A 15,748-nucleotide genomic window follows, 5' to 3' on the forward strand; every position below is an offset into this window, starting at 1 on the left:
AAGGAAGGAAGGAAGGAAGGAAGGAAGGAAGGAAGGAAGGAAGGAAGGAAGGAAGGAAGGAAGGAAGGAAGGAAGGAAGGAAGGAAGGAAGGAAAACTAGCAGCTTTACAGGTAACCCCATCGAAGAAATATGTTGCCTCCAAGATCCAAATAGGCCTGCTAAGCACTGTGCCTGTTTTAGAGGGGAGTAGGTTGTATGAAGTACAACTTGTCTTTCACCTTAGAGGAGATATCTGTATGTACTCGAGACCACTGAATCCCCGGACACTTGATGCAGGTGGTGGGTTCTGAAGTCTTGTGGGGTTTGTCTCTCACCTTCTAGTTTGCATATGTCTTACTAAGCCGTGAAAGTGTTACTTGTTATTTCCTGCTCGTCAGATCCAATAACATCAACATAGTGACAAGATGATCAAGATCTCTGAAGACTGTATTATGGCAGAGCAGAACTGACAGGTTTGAAGCAACCTGAAGATATATGGTTGCTTTGCCAGCTGAAAGCAAACTGTTTCTGGGAGATGCTACATTTGGTATGGAGGAAAAGCCAGGTTGATAGCTGCATGCCACATGCCAGGGGCATACTGATTTGCTCCAAGAAAGATACTGTATCTGGGAACAGCAGCTACAATTGGAGTCACCATCTGATAAAGTTTATGATAGTCCACAGTCATTCTCTCAGATGCATCTGACGTCTTCACAGGCCAAACTGCTGGGTTAAATGGGTATGTGATAGGTGTCATCACTCTTGCTACTTTTAATTTTTTGGTGGCAGCATTAATCTCTGTGCTTCCCTCAGGAATGTGGTATTTCTACTAGTTTATATTCTCTATAGGGAGGGGAAGTTCCAGAGGCTTTCACTTAGCTTTTCCTGTCATATTGGCCTTCAGTCTATCATTCAGAGAGCCTATGTGGGGATTCTGACACTATGTCAGTTTTCGCTTTTTTTTTTTTTATTTGACGTATCATCCTTGCACAGGGGTCTATGTCAGTTTTCGCTTTTTTTTTTTTATTATTTGATGTGTCATCCTTGCACAGGGGCCATGCTAATCTTCTTTGTATCGTTCCAATTTTAGTATATGTGCTGCTGAAGCAAGCACACTATGTCAGTTTTCAATCAGTTGTCTCAACTCTAAATGTCACCCTCTGATACCTGCTCTAAGATTAACAGGCTGGACTTATGCGTTTCTCCTTGCAAATAACTTGATGTTATGCTTTGTTTGTCAGTAGAGGGCGCTGGAGGGACACCGGAAGAAGAAGGGATGCTCTTCCTGGTTCTGGTCCTGTTAGGTTTCATTTTTCTTACTCTTGCTGCACAGTTTTTCAGGGGCAGATCCCGGTGGTTCTCTGCCCTAGATTCATGTCCAGAGTGAAAGTCCTTGGAGGGGCTCAGAGACCCCAGTTTGCAACCACTTTGCCACATTCCCTCCCCCATTGTGGACACCACAAATCCCACACCACATGCTGCCTTTGCAGTGACTCTTGGCACTTGGACTGTTTTTGCACACCCACCACTGGTCCTGACCCTCATGCGGCTTTCTCTAGCACTGAAGTCTGGCAGAGCAAGCTTCTCCAGTACTTGACTTATGTAGCAGTCTAGTTTTCTCCAGCACTGTGTTCTCACCACGTGCACTTTCACTAACAGGTAGAAAGCATGGCTTTCTCCAGCACTTGCTTCCTGTATGGGTACAGCTTCCTCAGGCACTGGGCTCTTGCTGAGCCTACATGCTCTTGTGCTTGACTCCTCTAACAGCCTGCCTCTCATAGTTACTTTTGCCTGGTATATCTTGTTACTCCTTTTACTTACAAACTATTTCTCTTTGACTAGAAAGATGGCAATACAGTCATGTGTTGGTTAACAGTGGGGATACATTTTGAGAAATGTGTCATGGGCGATTTTGTCATTGTGCAGACATCATGGAATGTAGTTACACAAACCTAGATGGTATAACCTGCTACTACAAGTCTAGACTATATGATACAGATGATTGCTCCTAGGCTGCAGATGAGTACAGCATGTTACTGTCCTGAGTACTGTAGGTGATACATACATATATATGTATAATACTGTAACATGACGGTAAGTATTTGTATATTTAAACACAGAAAAGGTACAGTAAAAATACAGCATAAAAGATAAAATGGTATGCCACACTTGTATGCCATGGTAAGTACCTAGGGCACTTAACAGGAATGGAGCCTGCAGGCCTGGAAGTTGCCCTAGATGAGTAAGTAAGTCAGTAGTGAGTGAATGTGAAGGCCTAGGACATTATGGTACACCACTATAGGCTTTATGAATGCTGTATATATAGGCTACACTAAATTTACAAAAAAAATATTTTTTCTTCAGTAATAATTTTAGCTAACTGTAACCTTTGGTGCTAAAGTAATTGTGGTTTCAGACCATGAATTTTAAGTCATTATAACTAGGCTCAAACACATCTTTATTAATCAAAATAGGAACCATTACAATCATCAACACATTTTTTTCCAATGAGAAATAAGTATGTTTATTCCTGTAGCGTAAAAATCTGTGCTTTGGGATTCAGCAAACTCTTGGAAAGCATTTTCTGCACCCTGCTGGCTGTGGAAACATTTTTCCTGCAAAAAGCTGTTGGGATGCTTGAGGAAGTGGTAGTCAGTTGGCAAGAGGTCAGGTGAATATGGCAGATGAGGTAAAACTTCATAGCCCAATTCGTTCAACTTTTTTCCTTTTTTTTTTTTAAAGAGTCGGGGTCTCGCTATGTTGCCCAGGCTGGAGTGCAGTGGCTATTCACAGGCGCAATCCCACTACTGATCAGCACAGGAGTTTTGACCTGCTCTGTTTCCGACCTGGGCCGGTTCACCCCTTCTTAGGCAACCTGGTGGTCCCCCACTCCTGGGAGGTCACCATAATGAAGCCAAACTTAATATGGACACCCAATCGGCAGAGCACACTACAGCCCAGAACTCCTGGACTCAAGCAATCCTCCAGCCTCAGCCTCCCAAGTAGCTGGGACTACAAGCATCGTGCCCAGCTGGTCTCGAACACCTAACCTCATACTCCCAAAGTGCTGGGATTATAGGTGTGAGCCATGGTACCCGGCTCCAACTTTTGAAGCGTTGGTTATGTGTTGGTTGTGCAATGTGCAGTTGTCGTGGGGAATAGGCCCTTTCTGTTGACCAATGCTGCTGCAGGCCTTGCAGTTTTTGGTGCATCATCTCATCAGTTTGCTGAGCATACTTCTCTGATGTAATGGTTTTCACTGGGATTCAGAAAGCTGCAGTGGATCAGACCAGCAGCAGACTGCCCAACAGTGACCATGACCTTTTTTTGGTGCAAGGTTGGGTTTTGGAAGTGCTATGGAGATTCTGCTATGGAGTCCAGCCACAGAGCTGGTTGTTGTCAGTTGTCATATAAAATCCACTTTTTGTCTTACATCACAATCTGATCAAGAAATGGTTCATTGTCATTGCGTAGAATAAGATGACACTTCAATACAACAATTTTTTTGATTTTTGGTCAGCTCATGAGGCACCTGCTTATCGAGTTTTTCACCTTTCCAGTTTGCTTCAAATGCTAAATGGCCATAGAATGGTTGAGTTCCTTGGCAACTTCTCATGTAGTTTTAAGAGGGTCAGCTTCAGTGATTGCTTTCAATTGGTCATTGTCAACTTCCAATGGCCAGACACTATGCTCTTCATCTTCAAGGCCCTCCTCTTCTTTGCAAAACTTCTTGAGCCACCACAGTACTGTACGTTCATTAGCAATTCCTTCGCCAAATGTGTTGTTGATGTTGCGAGTTGTTTCCACTGCTTTATGACCCATTTTGAACTTGAATAAGAAAATCGCTCGAATTTGCTTTTTGTCTAACATCATTTCCATAGTCTAAAATAAACGTAAAATAAACAGCAGTAATAAGTCATTAAAAAATAAAGTGAGAAATGCCCTTTAAAATGATGTATAACATAACCAAATTTATTTAAGAATGTATTCCAGGTCAGGCACAGTGGCTCATGCCTATAATCCCAGCACTTTGGGAGGCCGAGGGAGGCGGATCATGAGGTCAGGAGTTTGAGACTAGACTGGCCAATATAGTGAAACCCCTTCTCTACTAAAACTACAAAAGTTAGCCAGGCATGATGGCACTCACCTGTAGTCCCAGATACTCAGGAGGCTGAGGCAGGAGAATTGCTTGAACCTGGGAGGCAGAGGTTGCAGTGAGCCGAGATCACACCACTGCACTCCAGCCTGGGCAACAGAGCGAGATTCCGTCTCAAAAAAAAAAGAAACAAAAAGAATATTCCAAAACCAAATGGCAAATTCCAACAATTACTTTTGCATTCACCTAATAACTTTATTACTTTTTTTTTTTGAGACAGAGCCTCACTTTGTCACCCAGGCTGGAGTGCAGTGGTATGACACTGGCTCACTGCAACCTCTGCCACCCCAGTTTGGTGATTCTCCTGCCTCAGCCTCCTGAGTAGCTGGGATTACAGGTACATGCCACCACACCTGGCTATTTTTGTATTTTTAGTAGAGATGGGGTTTCACCATATTGGTCAGGCTGGTCTCGAACTTCTAACCTCAGGTGATCCACCCGCCTTGGCCTCCCAAAGTGCTCAGATTACAGGTGTAAACCACCTTGCCCAGCCAAACTTTTTACATTTTTAAACTTACTGGCTCTTTTGTCAGTAATCTTATTAATAAGCGTTATTACACTTAGCTTACAGTACACATTGTACAGCTGTAAAAAAATATTTCCTTTCTTTATATCCTTATTCTAGAAGCTTTTTCTATTTTATTTAATTAAATAATTAATTTTTTTTTGAGGTGAAGTTTCCCTCTTGTTACCCAGGCTGAAGTGCAATGGCACGATCTTGGCTCACCGCAACCTCCGCCTTCCGAGTTCAAGCGATTCTCCTGCCTCAGCCTCCCGAGTAGCTGGGATCACAGGCATGCACCGCCATGCCTGGTGAATTTTGTATTTTTTTTTTTTAGTAGAGACAGGGTTTTTCCATGTTGGCGAGGCTGGTCTTGAACTCCTGATCTCAGGTGATCCCCCCACCTAGGCCTCCCAAAGTGCTGGTATTACAGGCATGAGCCACTGCACCCAGCCAACTTTTTCTATTTTAAAAAGTATATTTTTCAATATTTTAAACTTTTCGTTAAAAACTAAGGCACACATACACACACACACATTAGCCTAGCCTACACAAGGTCAAGATCATCAAGATCACTGTCTTCCACCACTACATCTTGCCCCACTGGAAGGTCTTCAGAGGCAGTAACACACATGAAGCTGTCATCTTCTATGATAGCACATTCTTCTGGAATCCCTCCTGTAGGACCTGCCTGAGGCTCTTCTTGAGGGACTATCACTCTTTCAGAAAATGTTCATGGTGGTTTGCTTGGTTTCATTCTTTCTGTTTTAAATCATACATTTGCTTGTAAACAGATAATGCACCATGAACATATCTTTCTATTAATGAAAACCTTTCAGTGTTGGGGTCCATGTTTTTAGCATTTTAAGGAGTTTGTTGAGGTCTGCAGCGGTTTCTGCTAAACCCTTGACTGTGAATTTTCTTCTGGGTTTTTCTTCTCCTGCAGTTTCTTTTTTCTCTTGCCTCTTCAGCTATGTGTTCCTGTTCCTGTTCCAACATCTCCTCGTTAGTCAGTTCCTCAGGAATTACCTGTAGGTGCTCTACCATGTCATCCTCTTCCACACTCAGGTTAAAATTATTTACCACCTCAACCAAGGTTTATTGATTTTTGACACCTCCTCATCCTTGACAAACACTTTGAAGTCATGGACCAACCTTTTGAGTGTCTTCTTCTGGATGGCATTCATACTGCATGGTGACATCACCCCAAGTCTAAGCAGGCTTCTTGATGCAGTCTTAGACATGTTGTAATCCTTCCAGAATTGTCTGTGTCTTCTTCAGCTGCAGCAATCACCTGGGCAAAGGTCCTCCTCAGGTAATAGGCCTTAAAAGCTGCTACACCTCCTTGATCCATTAGTTGAAACAAAGAGGTGGTGTTTGGAGGGGAAAGCAGCATTTAGATATTGGGATGAATATCACCAGTAAAAGGAGGATATACAGGAGCCTTATCAACAATAAGCAAAATCTTGACAAATATATTATTCTCCAAATAGCATTTCTGCATTTCTCTGGCAAAACAATTCAGGATTGCATCTTGGAAGAGGAGCTAGGTCATCCGTGACTTTATTTAATTTATTTATTTTTTGCCTAGGCTGGAGTGCAATGGCACCATCTTGACTCACTGCAACCTCCACCTCCTGGGTTCAAGCGATTCTCTTGCCTCAGCTCCTCGAGTAGCTGGGATTGCAGGTGCCCGCCACCATACCTGGCTAAGTTTTTTATTTTTAGTAGAGATAGGGTTTCTCCATGTTGGTCAGGGTGGTCTCGAACTCCTGACCTCAGGTGATTCACCTGCCTTGGCCTCCCAAAGTGCTGGGATTACAGGCGTGAGCCACCGTGCCAGGCTATCTGTGACTTCTTATTGCTCCTGTAGTACACTGGCCATGTACGCTTACTGATATGCTTAAAGGCCCTGTGGTTCTCACTGTGTCAGATCACAAAGGGTTTCAATTTGTAGCCTACAACATTGTCCCCAAGGAAGACTGTTATCCTGTTCTTCAAAGCATTGAGACCTGGCATTGACTTGGCCTCCTTATGGTGAAAGTCCTCTTAGGCATCCATTTTCAGAATAGGGAAGTTTCATCCACATTGAAGATTTTCTCTGTCAATTAATTTTCCTGCACAATCAGTTTATCTTCTACAGTTTTCAAAATTCTTCACCTGGCTTCACATCAGCAATCACAGACTCACCACTCACTTTTTTTTTTTTTTTTTTTGAGACGGAGTCTTGCTCTGTCACCCAGGCTGACATGCAGTGGCATGTTCTCAGCTCACTGCAACCTCCGCCTCCTGGGTTCAAGCAGTTCTCCTGCCTCAGCCTCCTGAGTGGCTGGGATTACAGGCGCGTGCCAACAAACCTGACTAATTTTTTTTTATTTTTTATTTTTAGTAGAGACGGGGTTTCACTATGTTTGTTAGGCCGGTCATGAGTTCCTGATCTCAAGTGATCCGCCCACCTCAGCCTCCCAAAGTGCTGGGATTACAAAGGTGTGCCACCACACTCAACCTCACCACTCACTTTTACATTATGTAGTTAATAACATAATTAATCATTTAAACCATTCAGAGCTAGCAATAATTCAGCATAATAATTGGGTCTAGCCTTTTCTTTTAATCACAAGCAGATTTTTGCTTTGGCTGAGATCATCATGGTGCTGAAAAAGCTATGCTTCTGTGTCTAGTCTTCAATCCAGGTCATTAAAGTTTCTCCACATCTGATACAGGCTGCCCTTCTCAAATTTTTTTTTTTCTTGAGATGGAATCTCACTCTGTTGCCCAGGCTAGAATGCAGCGGCATGATCTCAGCTCACTGCAAGTTCCGCCTCCTGGGTTCAAGCAATTCATCTGCTTCGGCATCCTGCATAGCGGGGATCACAGAGATGTGCCCACCACTACACTTAGCTAATTTTTGTATTTTTAGTAGAGACGGGATTTTACCATGTTGGCCAGGGTGGTCTTGAACTCCTGACTTCAAGTGATTCATCCAACCTCAGCCTCCCAAAGTGCTGGTATTACAGGTGTGAGACACTGCACCTGGCCCTGTCCTTCTTAAATTTTTCTGAGTCTCATTGCCTTCAATGAAGCAGATCCTTTAACAGCTTCTGTTCACTTTGTTCTTGTTCTTTAAGATCATTGCTATGGGCTGGACATGGTTGCTCACATCTGTAATCTCAACACTTTAGGAGGGTGAGATGGGAGGGTTGCTTGAGCCCAGGAGTTTGAGACCAGCCTGAGCAACATAGCAAGACCCTATCTCTATTTAAAAAGAAAAGAAAGAAAAAGAAAAGATTATTGTTCTGGTAGAATGGGACAATCATTATCACTGATTTTCCACCTTTGTAGTCCTTTGTCATTTTAAATTTTGTTTCCAGGTCAGTTACTTGATGTGGCCACATCAAGTAACCTGGGAGGCAGAGGTTGCAGTGAGCCAAGATTGCGCCATTGCACTCCAGCTTGGGCAACAGAGCAAGACTCTGTCTCAAAATAATAATATCAATAGGGATAGCATCATGTAAAAAAAAGTAAAAAAAAACTAATAAAAAATATATAAACCAGTAACAGTCATTTATTATTATCAAGTGTAATGTTCTTACCTAATTGTATGTCCTTTAAGTTTGTTTACACCAGCATCACCACAATCATGTGAGTAAGGCATTGTGCTATGCCATTACCACAGCTCCAGCGTCACTAGGGGACAGGAAATTTTCAGCTCCATTATAATCTTATGGGACTACCATTATATATGTGGTCTGTCATTGATTGAAACAGTGTTAATGCAGCACATGACTGTAGTTGGATCAAGTTTTTTTTTTTTTTTTTTTTAAGATGGGATTTCACCGTGTTGGTCAGGCTGGTTTTGAACTCCTGACCTCAGGTGATCCGCCCATCTTGGCCTCCAAAGTGCTTGGATTATGGATCAAGTTTTCAAAAATCCATTATGCCAATCTCTTTTGATCCAAAATGTTTAGTTCATTTACATTTAGTGTAATTACTAATAAGATAATCACTAATATGATTTTTTTTTTTTGAGATGCAATCTCGTTCTGTCACGCAGGCTGGAGTGCAGTGGGGAGATCTCTGCTTACTGAAATCTCTGCATCCCCAGTTTAAGTGATTCTCGTGCCTCAGCCTCCTGAGTAGCTAGGATTACAGGTGTGCACCCTCATGCCCAGCTAATTTGTTGTACTTTTTGTAGAGACAGGGTTTCACCATGTTGGCCAGGCTGGACTCCCAACTCCTGACCTCAAATGTTCCACCACCTTATCCTCCCAAAGTGCTGAGTTTGCAGGCATGAGCCACTGTTCCCAGTTTAATAAGATTTATGTCTGTCATTTTGCTGTCTACATGTCTTCCATTTTTTGTTCCTCTGTTCCTCCATTGCTACCTTCTTTTGTGTTATTTTCTAGTATTCTCCTTTAATTCCCTGTTGTTTCTTTCACTTTGTTCTTTTGAATTATTTTCTTAATTATTTACTGGGGATGGCACTTAACACCTTAACTTAAAACAATTTAGGCTGGGTCTAGTGCCTCACACCTGTAATCCCAGCGCTTTGGGAGGCCAAGTCAGGTGGATTACACGGTCAAGAGATCGAGACCATCCTGGCTAACATGGTGAAATCCTGTTTCTACTAAAAATGCAAAAAATTAGCCAGGCGTGGTGGTGCACGCCTGTAGTTCCTGCTACTCAGGAGGCTGAGGCAGGAGAATCGCTTGAACCTGGGAGGCAGAGGTTGCAGTGAGCTGAGATCATGCCACTGCACTCCAGCCTCGGCAACAAAGCAAGACTCTGTCTCAAAAAAAAAAAAAAAAAAAAAAAAATCTAGTTCATGTTAGTGCCAGCTTCATTTGAGTAGCATGCAGAAGCTTTGCTCCTGTGTAGTTCTGTTCCCTATCTCTTCCTTTGTGCTGTTATTGTCATACAAGTTACATCTTTACATGTTAGAAGTCCATCAACACAGTTTTACAATTATTGTTTTTTACAGTTGTCTTTTAAAACATATAAGAGGAAAAAGTTATGGCCAGGTGCAGTGGCTCACTCCTGTAATCCCAACACTTTGGGAGGCTAAGGCAGGCAGATCACTTGAGGTAAGGAGTTCGAGACCAGCCTGATCAACACGGTGAAACCCTATCTCTACTAAAAGTACAAAAATTAGCTGGCCATGGTGGTGCAGGCGACTGCAATCCCAGTTACTTGGGAGGCTGAGGCAGGAGAATTGCTTGAACCCAGGGGGCAGAGGTTGCAGTGAGCCAAGATTGTGTCATTGCACTCCAACCTGGGTAAGAAAGTGAGACTCCATGTAAAAAAAAAAGTTATAAACAAAACTTTGTATTTTTTTGCATGTCTCATCATTTTTGGTTAAAAGTGACATTTAAAAACCAAAGTGTGGCAGCTCTGAAAATCAGATTCCGCCCCTCCCCAGGCTCGCTCTGTTATTGTTGCTGTGTGTTGTTGTTGCTGCTGCTGCTTGTTAAGTGACTCCTTAGACCAATTCAGTCGCATCTGTGTTCCATGTTGTGTGACCACTGAAGTCTGCTCTGTTAGAGCAGCTAGCCCAGTTAACCTAGTTGTCAGCTAATGATTTCACAGAGATTTTCTTAAATGCCTTTCACGAATGAGTCTCCCAGCTTTTCCAAGGGGTTCTATATGACTCAGTGTTCTAGCAGGCAGTTTGCAGCACTGCTCTTTCACTTCCTGCTGCCACCGAGCCACAAGGTCAGCTAGAGGTGAGAGTGTAGGGTCTTCACAGGTCTTTCCTTGGCATGTTCACAGCCCTAGACATGCTGGTGACCTAGGAATTCCTGGTTTTCTTTCCCTTTAAGATTTTTTCATTAGCCTGCTGTATCCTCAGCTGGTATTACCACCCCAGGCACTTGTGATGTTAAATAGTTGTCACTGTCTGTTTTTGTTTTCAACAAATGCCCTAGGAATATGGCTGTTAGTAAAGGGAAAGTTCTGAATCAGGTAAAATAAAGACAAACCCCCAGAATAGAGCTTTTCAGGGAGTCACAGGATAACTCAAATAATGACACTTCTCTGGGAAGGGAACTTTTGTTGAGGTTAAACCTTCTGCCCTCCAGGGGCTGCCGGCTGTCGGTTCTCACAGGTCTCTAGTTGTGAGGCTCTTAGTTTTCAAGATTGCTGTGAACTGAGGGAGAGGAGAATGGGAGCAGGGCAAGTTAAAATACCACAAAGCTCACTGTCCTTACTAGGATTCAGTTGTTTTTTTCTTGAAAAACCATGCCTTGGAGGCCAGGCATGGTGGCTTATGCCTGTGATCCCATCACTTTGGGAGGCCAAGGCAGATGGATCACCTGAGGTCAGGAGTTTGAGACCAGCCTGGCAAACATGGTGAAACCCCATCTTTACTAATAATACAAAAATTAGCTGGGCATAGTGGTGCACACCTGTAATCCCAGCTACTTGGGAGGCTGAGGCAGGAGAATTGCTTGAACCAGGAGGAGGAGGTTGCAGTGAGTCAAGATTGCACTCCAGCCTGGACAACAAGAGCGAAACTCCATCTCCAAAAAAAGAAAAAGAAAAACCATGCCTTGGATTATGTAATAGCTAGCCTTTGGTTAATTTCTAGAGTTCTGAAAAAGCTGATTTGGGCAATTTTTGCCAGTGTTCTCATTGCTTTTATGGGGGAAAGGATTTTTGGAAGTCTTTGCCATTGCAGAGTATTTCTCTCCTGCTTGCTTTATACACAAGGAGAAACCCTAGGTCTGGTAGCCAGGATTCTGACTCAGTTGCCACGGTGGAAAGTCCCACCCTCTCATGCCTTTCCACACCTAAGTCATTAGTGGACCCAGAGCTCCTTGATTGAAGGAGATAACCAGTCCCCTGGAGGAAGGTCCTTGCAGCATAAATCTTCCTCCAAGCCTTTCCCAAGTGACCTATGGCAATTTACTAGGGTGCCTGTGCCCCGAGGAGAGGGAATATCCAGATTCCTTAGGGATTACTAGACATGGGCTCTCAGTTTATGCTTATTCCTAGGGATCCAAAACGCCAGTGTTCTCCACCAATTAAAATAAGGGCTTAAGGGGGTCAGGTGATAGATGGAATCTTAATTCCAGGCCTCCTCAGTGGGCCCCGCTGTTTCACAGACCCATCCCGTGGTTACTTCCTCAATGCCAGGAAAAACCTAGAATCAGCATATTTGGTAGTTGGCATAGTCACTAATGAGACACTCAGAGATAGTGGAAGAAATCCTATGACATGTCAGAAATGCATGAGGAAGAACCCTGCAGTTACATGTGAAACTCAAGGGCTGATCCAGAAGACCAACATGCAAACAACAGGAGTCCCAAGAAAAAGAACAGGAACAGTGGAGAGGGAAATTTGAGTCTGAAGAGTGAAAGTACTCATATGAGTAAAGATAAGCATCTATACATATCCTGATGAAATTCCAGAAATAGAGAAAAACATCTTACAAGCTTCCAGACAAAAAGATTGGGTTACTTATAAAGGAATGAGAATCCTCTAAGGGTGCCCATCTACAATACTACAAGTCAGGAGATAGTAGAATACAGATTGCTAAGAGAAAAGGAACGTAACCAAAGCATCAAAACCAACCAGTGTCATTGCCTAACCAAGGCAAAAGAAAGACGTTTTCTGGCTTACAAGATTCAGTGCATATATCACCTACATGCCCTCTGAGGGATTTTCTTAAGAAAATTCTCTTGGTAGTGGTTACGAGTTCATGATAATGACAGATGAAGAGGTAAGGTAGCAGAGTTAGCAATGAATTATGCAATATATAGAGAGAGTTCAGCTTAAATGGTGGAGGATAGACTGGGAATTTGTACATCAAGTGTTTAGAGACTGTTTTGCAGAAGTGATTCATGAAAATCCTAGTAGTCCCAGCATGGTGGTTTACACCTGAAATCTCAGCGCTTTGGGATGCTGAGCTAGGAGGATCACTTGAGGCCAGCAGTTCAAGACCAGGCTGGGCAACACAGCGAGACCCTGTATCTACCAAAAAAAAACAAAAAAATTGAAAATTAGCCTGGCCCGGTGGTGTGCTCTTGTAGTCCCAGCTACTTGAGTGGCTGAGACAGGAGGATCCCTTAAACTCAGGAGTTTGAGGCTGCAGTGAACTACGATTATGTCACTGCACTCCAGCCCAGGTGACAGAATGAGACCTTGCATCTTTAAAAAATAAATGAATAAATATAAAAGACCAATTCAAGATACTGGCAGTAGGACTCTAGGTGGCAGGAATAGTGTTACTCTGCTTTTTGCTCATCTGTATTTCTTGACTTTCTACTGTGCACATACATATGGCTTTTATAAGAACAACAACAACAACAAAATCCTAATGAGAGACTACAACAAAAAAATTGTAAACTCAGTAAAACTCTAAGACTGGGAATAGTAGGAGAGTCAGAAGCATACTAAGGGCAGTGTCTTTCAGGGAGTGATAAGGAGTGGGCAAGCATAACATTTTGATGGAGGAAGATTATTTACCATGTATCAATAGACAAATTAAGCATATGATTGTTAGGAAGAAGATAAACACTAGCAGGTTAGCAAAGGGAAGGCTGGGGATGGTGGTTCACGCCTGTAATTCCAACACTTTGGGAGGCTGAGGTGGGTGGATCACTTGAGGTCAGGAGTTTGAGACCAGCCTGGCCAACATGGTGAAACCCTGTTTCTACTAAAAGTACAAAAATTAGCTGGGCGTGGTGGCATGCACTTGTAGTGGCAGCTACCCGGGAGGCTGAGGCATGAGAATTGCCTGAACCTGGGTGGCAGAGGTTGCAGTGAACCAAGATTGTGCCATTGCACTCCAGCTTGGCCAACAGAGTGAGACTGTGTCTGGAAAAAAAAAAAAAAAGGGAATGAACAGGAACTAGATGAAACCCACAAAAGTTAAAAAAGGTACAGAGGAAAACATTAATGAAATGTAAATAGTAAATATAAAATAAAGCAGAAAGAAAAAAAGGATACTGCTTTTTGAAATAAATATGAACAGGCTGAATTGACCTATTATAATTCAGAGCTTAGCTGGGTGCTGTCTCATACCTGCAATGGCAGCAGTTTTGGAGGCCGAGGTGGTAGGATAACTTCAGGCCAAGAGTTTGCAACTAGTCTGAGCAACATAGTGAGATACCTTCTCAACAAAAAATTTAAAAATCAGCGGGGCATGGTGGTGCACACCTGTAGTCCCAATTGTTGAGGAGGCTGAGGCTGGAGGATCACTTGAGCCCAGGAGTTTGAGGCTACTATGAGCTGTGATTGTACTACTGCCTGGCCAACATGGCAAAACCCATCTCTACTAAAAATACAAAAATTAGGCCAGGCACAGTGGCTCATGCCTGTAATCCCGAGCACTTTGGGAGGCTGAGGTAGGCAGATCACCTGAGGTCAGGGGTTTGAGACCAGCCTGACCAAGAAAACCTGGTCTCTACTAAAAATACAAAAATTAGCTGGGCGTGGTGGCAGGTGCCTGTAATCCCAGATACTCAGGAGGCTGAGGCAGGAGAATCGCTTTAACCTGGGAAGTGGAGGTTGCAGTGAGCGCAGATTGCGCCACTGCACCCCAGGCTGAGTGACAGAGCAAGACTTCGTCTCAAAAATAAAAATAAAAATAAAAAATTAGCTGGGCGTAGTGGTGCACTTGTAATCCCAGCTACTCGAGAGACTGAGGCATGAGAATCACTTGAACCTGGGAGACAGAAGTTGCAGTGAGCTGAGATCATGCCACTGCACTCCAGCCTGGGTGACAGAACGAGACTCCATCCTCAAAAAACAAAAACAAAAAAACATTAGAGAAAGAGTACTGTACAAGTAGAAGCATACTTAGAGGGCAGGGAACTGCCTTTTATTTTGTTATAAAAGCCATATATGTGCATGGTAGAAAGTTAGGAAATACAGATTAGCAGAAATGAGAGTAACTTTATTCCTACACCTAGAAAGTCCCACTGCCAACACCTTGAACGGGTCTTTTCTAACTTTTCTTTTTCTTTTTCTTTTTCTTTATTTATTTTTTTTAGAGACAGGGTGTCTCGCTCTGTTGACCAGGCTGGTGTCAAACTCCTGGCCTCAAGCAGTCCTTTCACCTCGGCCTCCCAAAGTGCTGGGATTACAGATGTGAGCCACTATGCCCAGCTCTTTTTTTTTTTTTTTTTTTTTTGAGATGGAGTCTCGCTCTGTTGCCCAGGCTGGAGTGCAGTGGTGCCATCTCAGCTCACTGCAACCTCCGCCTCCTGGTTCAAGTGATTCTCCTGCCTCAGCCTCCCAAGTAGCTGGGATTACAGGCATATGCCACCATGCCTGGCTAATTTTTGTATTTAGTAGAGATGGGGTTTCACCATGTTGGCCAGGCAGGTCTTGAACTCCTGACCTCGTGATTTGCCCGCCTTGGCCTCCCAAAGTGCTGGGATTATAGGCGTAAACCACCATACCCGGCCGCTCTTTCTTTCTTTCTTTTTTTTATTTTAAAAGAGACAAGGTCTCGCTCCATTGCCCAGGCTGGAGTGCAGCTTCATGATCATAGCTACTGTAGCCTTGAAATTCCTGGGCTCAAGGCAGCCTCCCACCTTAGCCTTCTGTGTAGCTGGGACTACAGGTGAGGACAACCACGCCAGGCTAATTTTTTAACTTTTTGTAGAGACGAGGTCTCACTGTGGTGTCCAGCCTGGTCTCCAACTCTTGACCTCAAGCAGTCCTCCCACATTGGCCTCCCGAAGTGCTGGGGTTACACGATGCCTGGCCTTTTTCTGTCTAAGAGTTCAGCATGGACCTAGCATAGAATGGCACCTCCATGATTGTTAAATGAATAAACAAATTATTCCTTGCCCTTAAATTAAAAGAATTAGGTGATCTCTAAGAAAACTCCTGTCTGAAATTCTAGAAAAATAGAGTAGGGCATTGGCTAAAAGCCTAGAATACATATGTGTATAAATACCTGCGTCTATCCATCTATCTCATATATCTATATATCTCACCTGTATCTCGATCACTTAGCCCAAGGCCTGCCACCTTAGGAAGACCCAGTAAATGGGAGCCATCGTTACTGTCACATTCCTGTTCCCCAGGGAGGCTCAAGGATTCTCATCTCCTTTTTCTAAACTCCAAGCCCCTCAGCCCAGTTGCTGCTCTAGAAGCC

General features: G+C 43.4%; 1 protein-coding gene and 1 non-coding gene across 2 annotated transcripts in view; both read right to left on the reverse strand.

The window, feature by feature from the left end:
• The window catches only part of BCL7C (BAF chromatin remodeling complex subunit BCL7C), a 56,993-nt gene that overhangs the window by 13,977 nt on the left and 27,268 nt on the right, over window positions 1-15,748 (reverse strand). The window lies entirely within an intron of this gene.
• LOC116526757 lies at window positions 988-1,094 on the reverse strand. The gene has a single exon (XR_004258260.1). It is a non-coding gene; the product is annotated as a U6 spliceosomal RNA (small nuclear RNA).

The sequence above is a fragment of the Sapajus apella genome, unplaced genomic scaffold (assembly GCF_009761245.1).
Source record: "Sapajus apella isolate SASKATOON/1434 unplaced genomic scaffold, GSC_monkey_1.0 scaffold51, whole genome shotgun sequence".
Classification (NCBI taxonomy): Eukaryota; Metazoa; Chordata; class Mammalia; order Primates; family Cebidae; genus Sapajus; species Sapajus apella.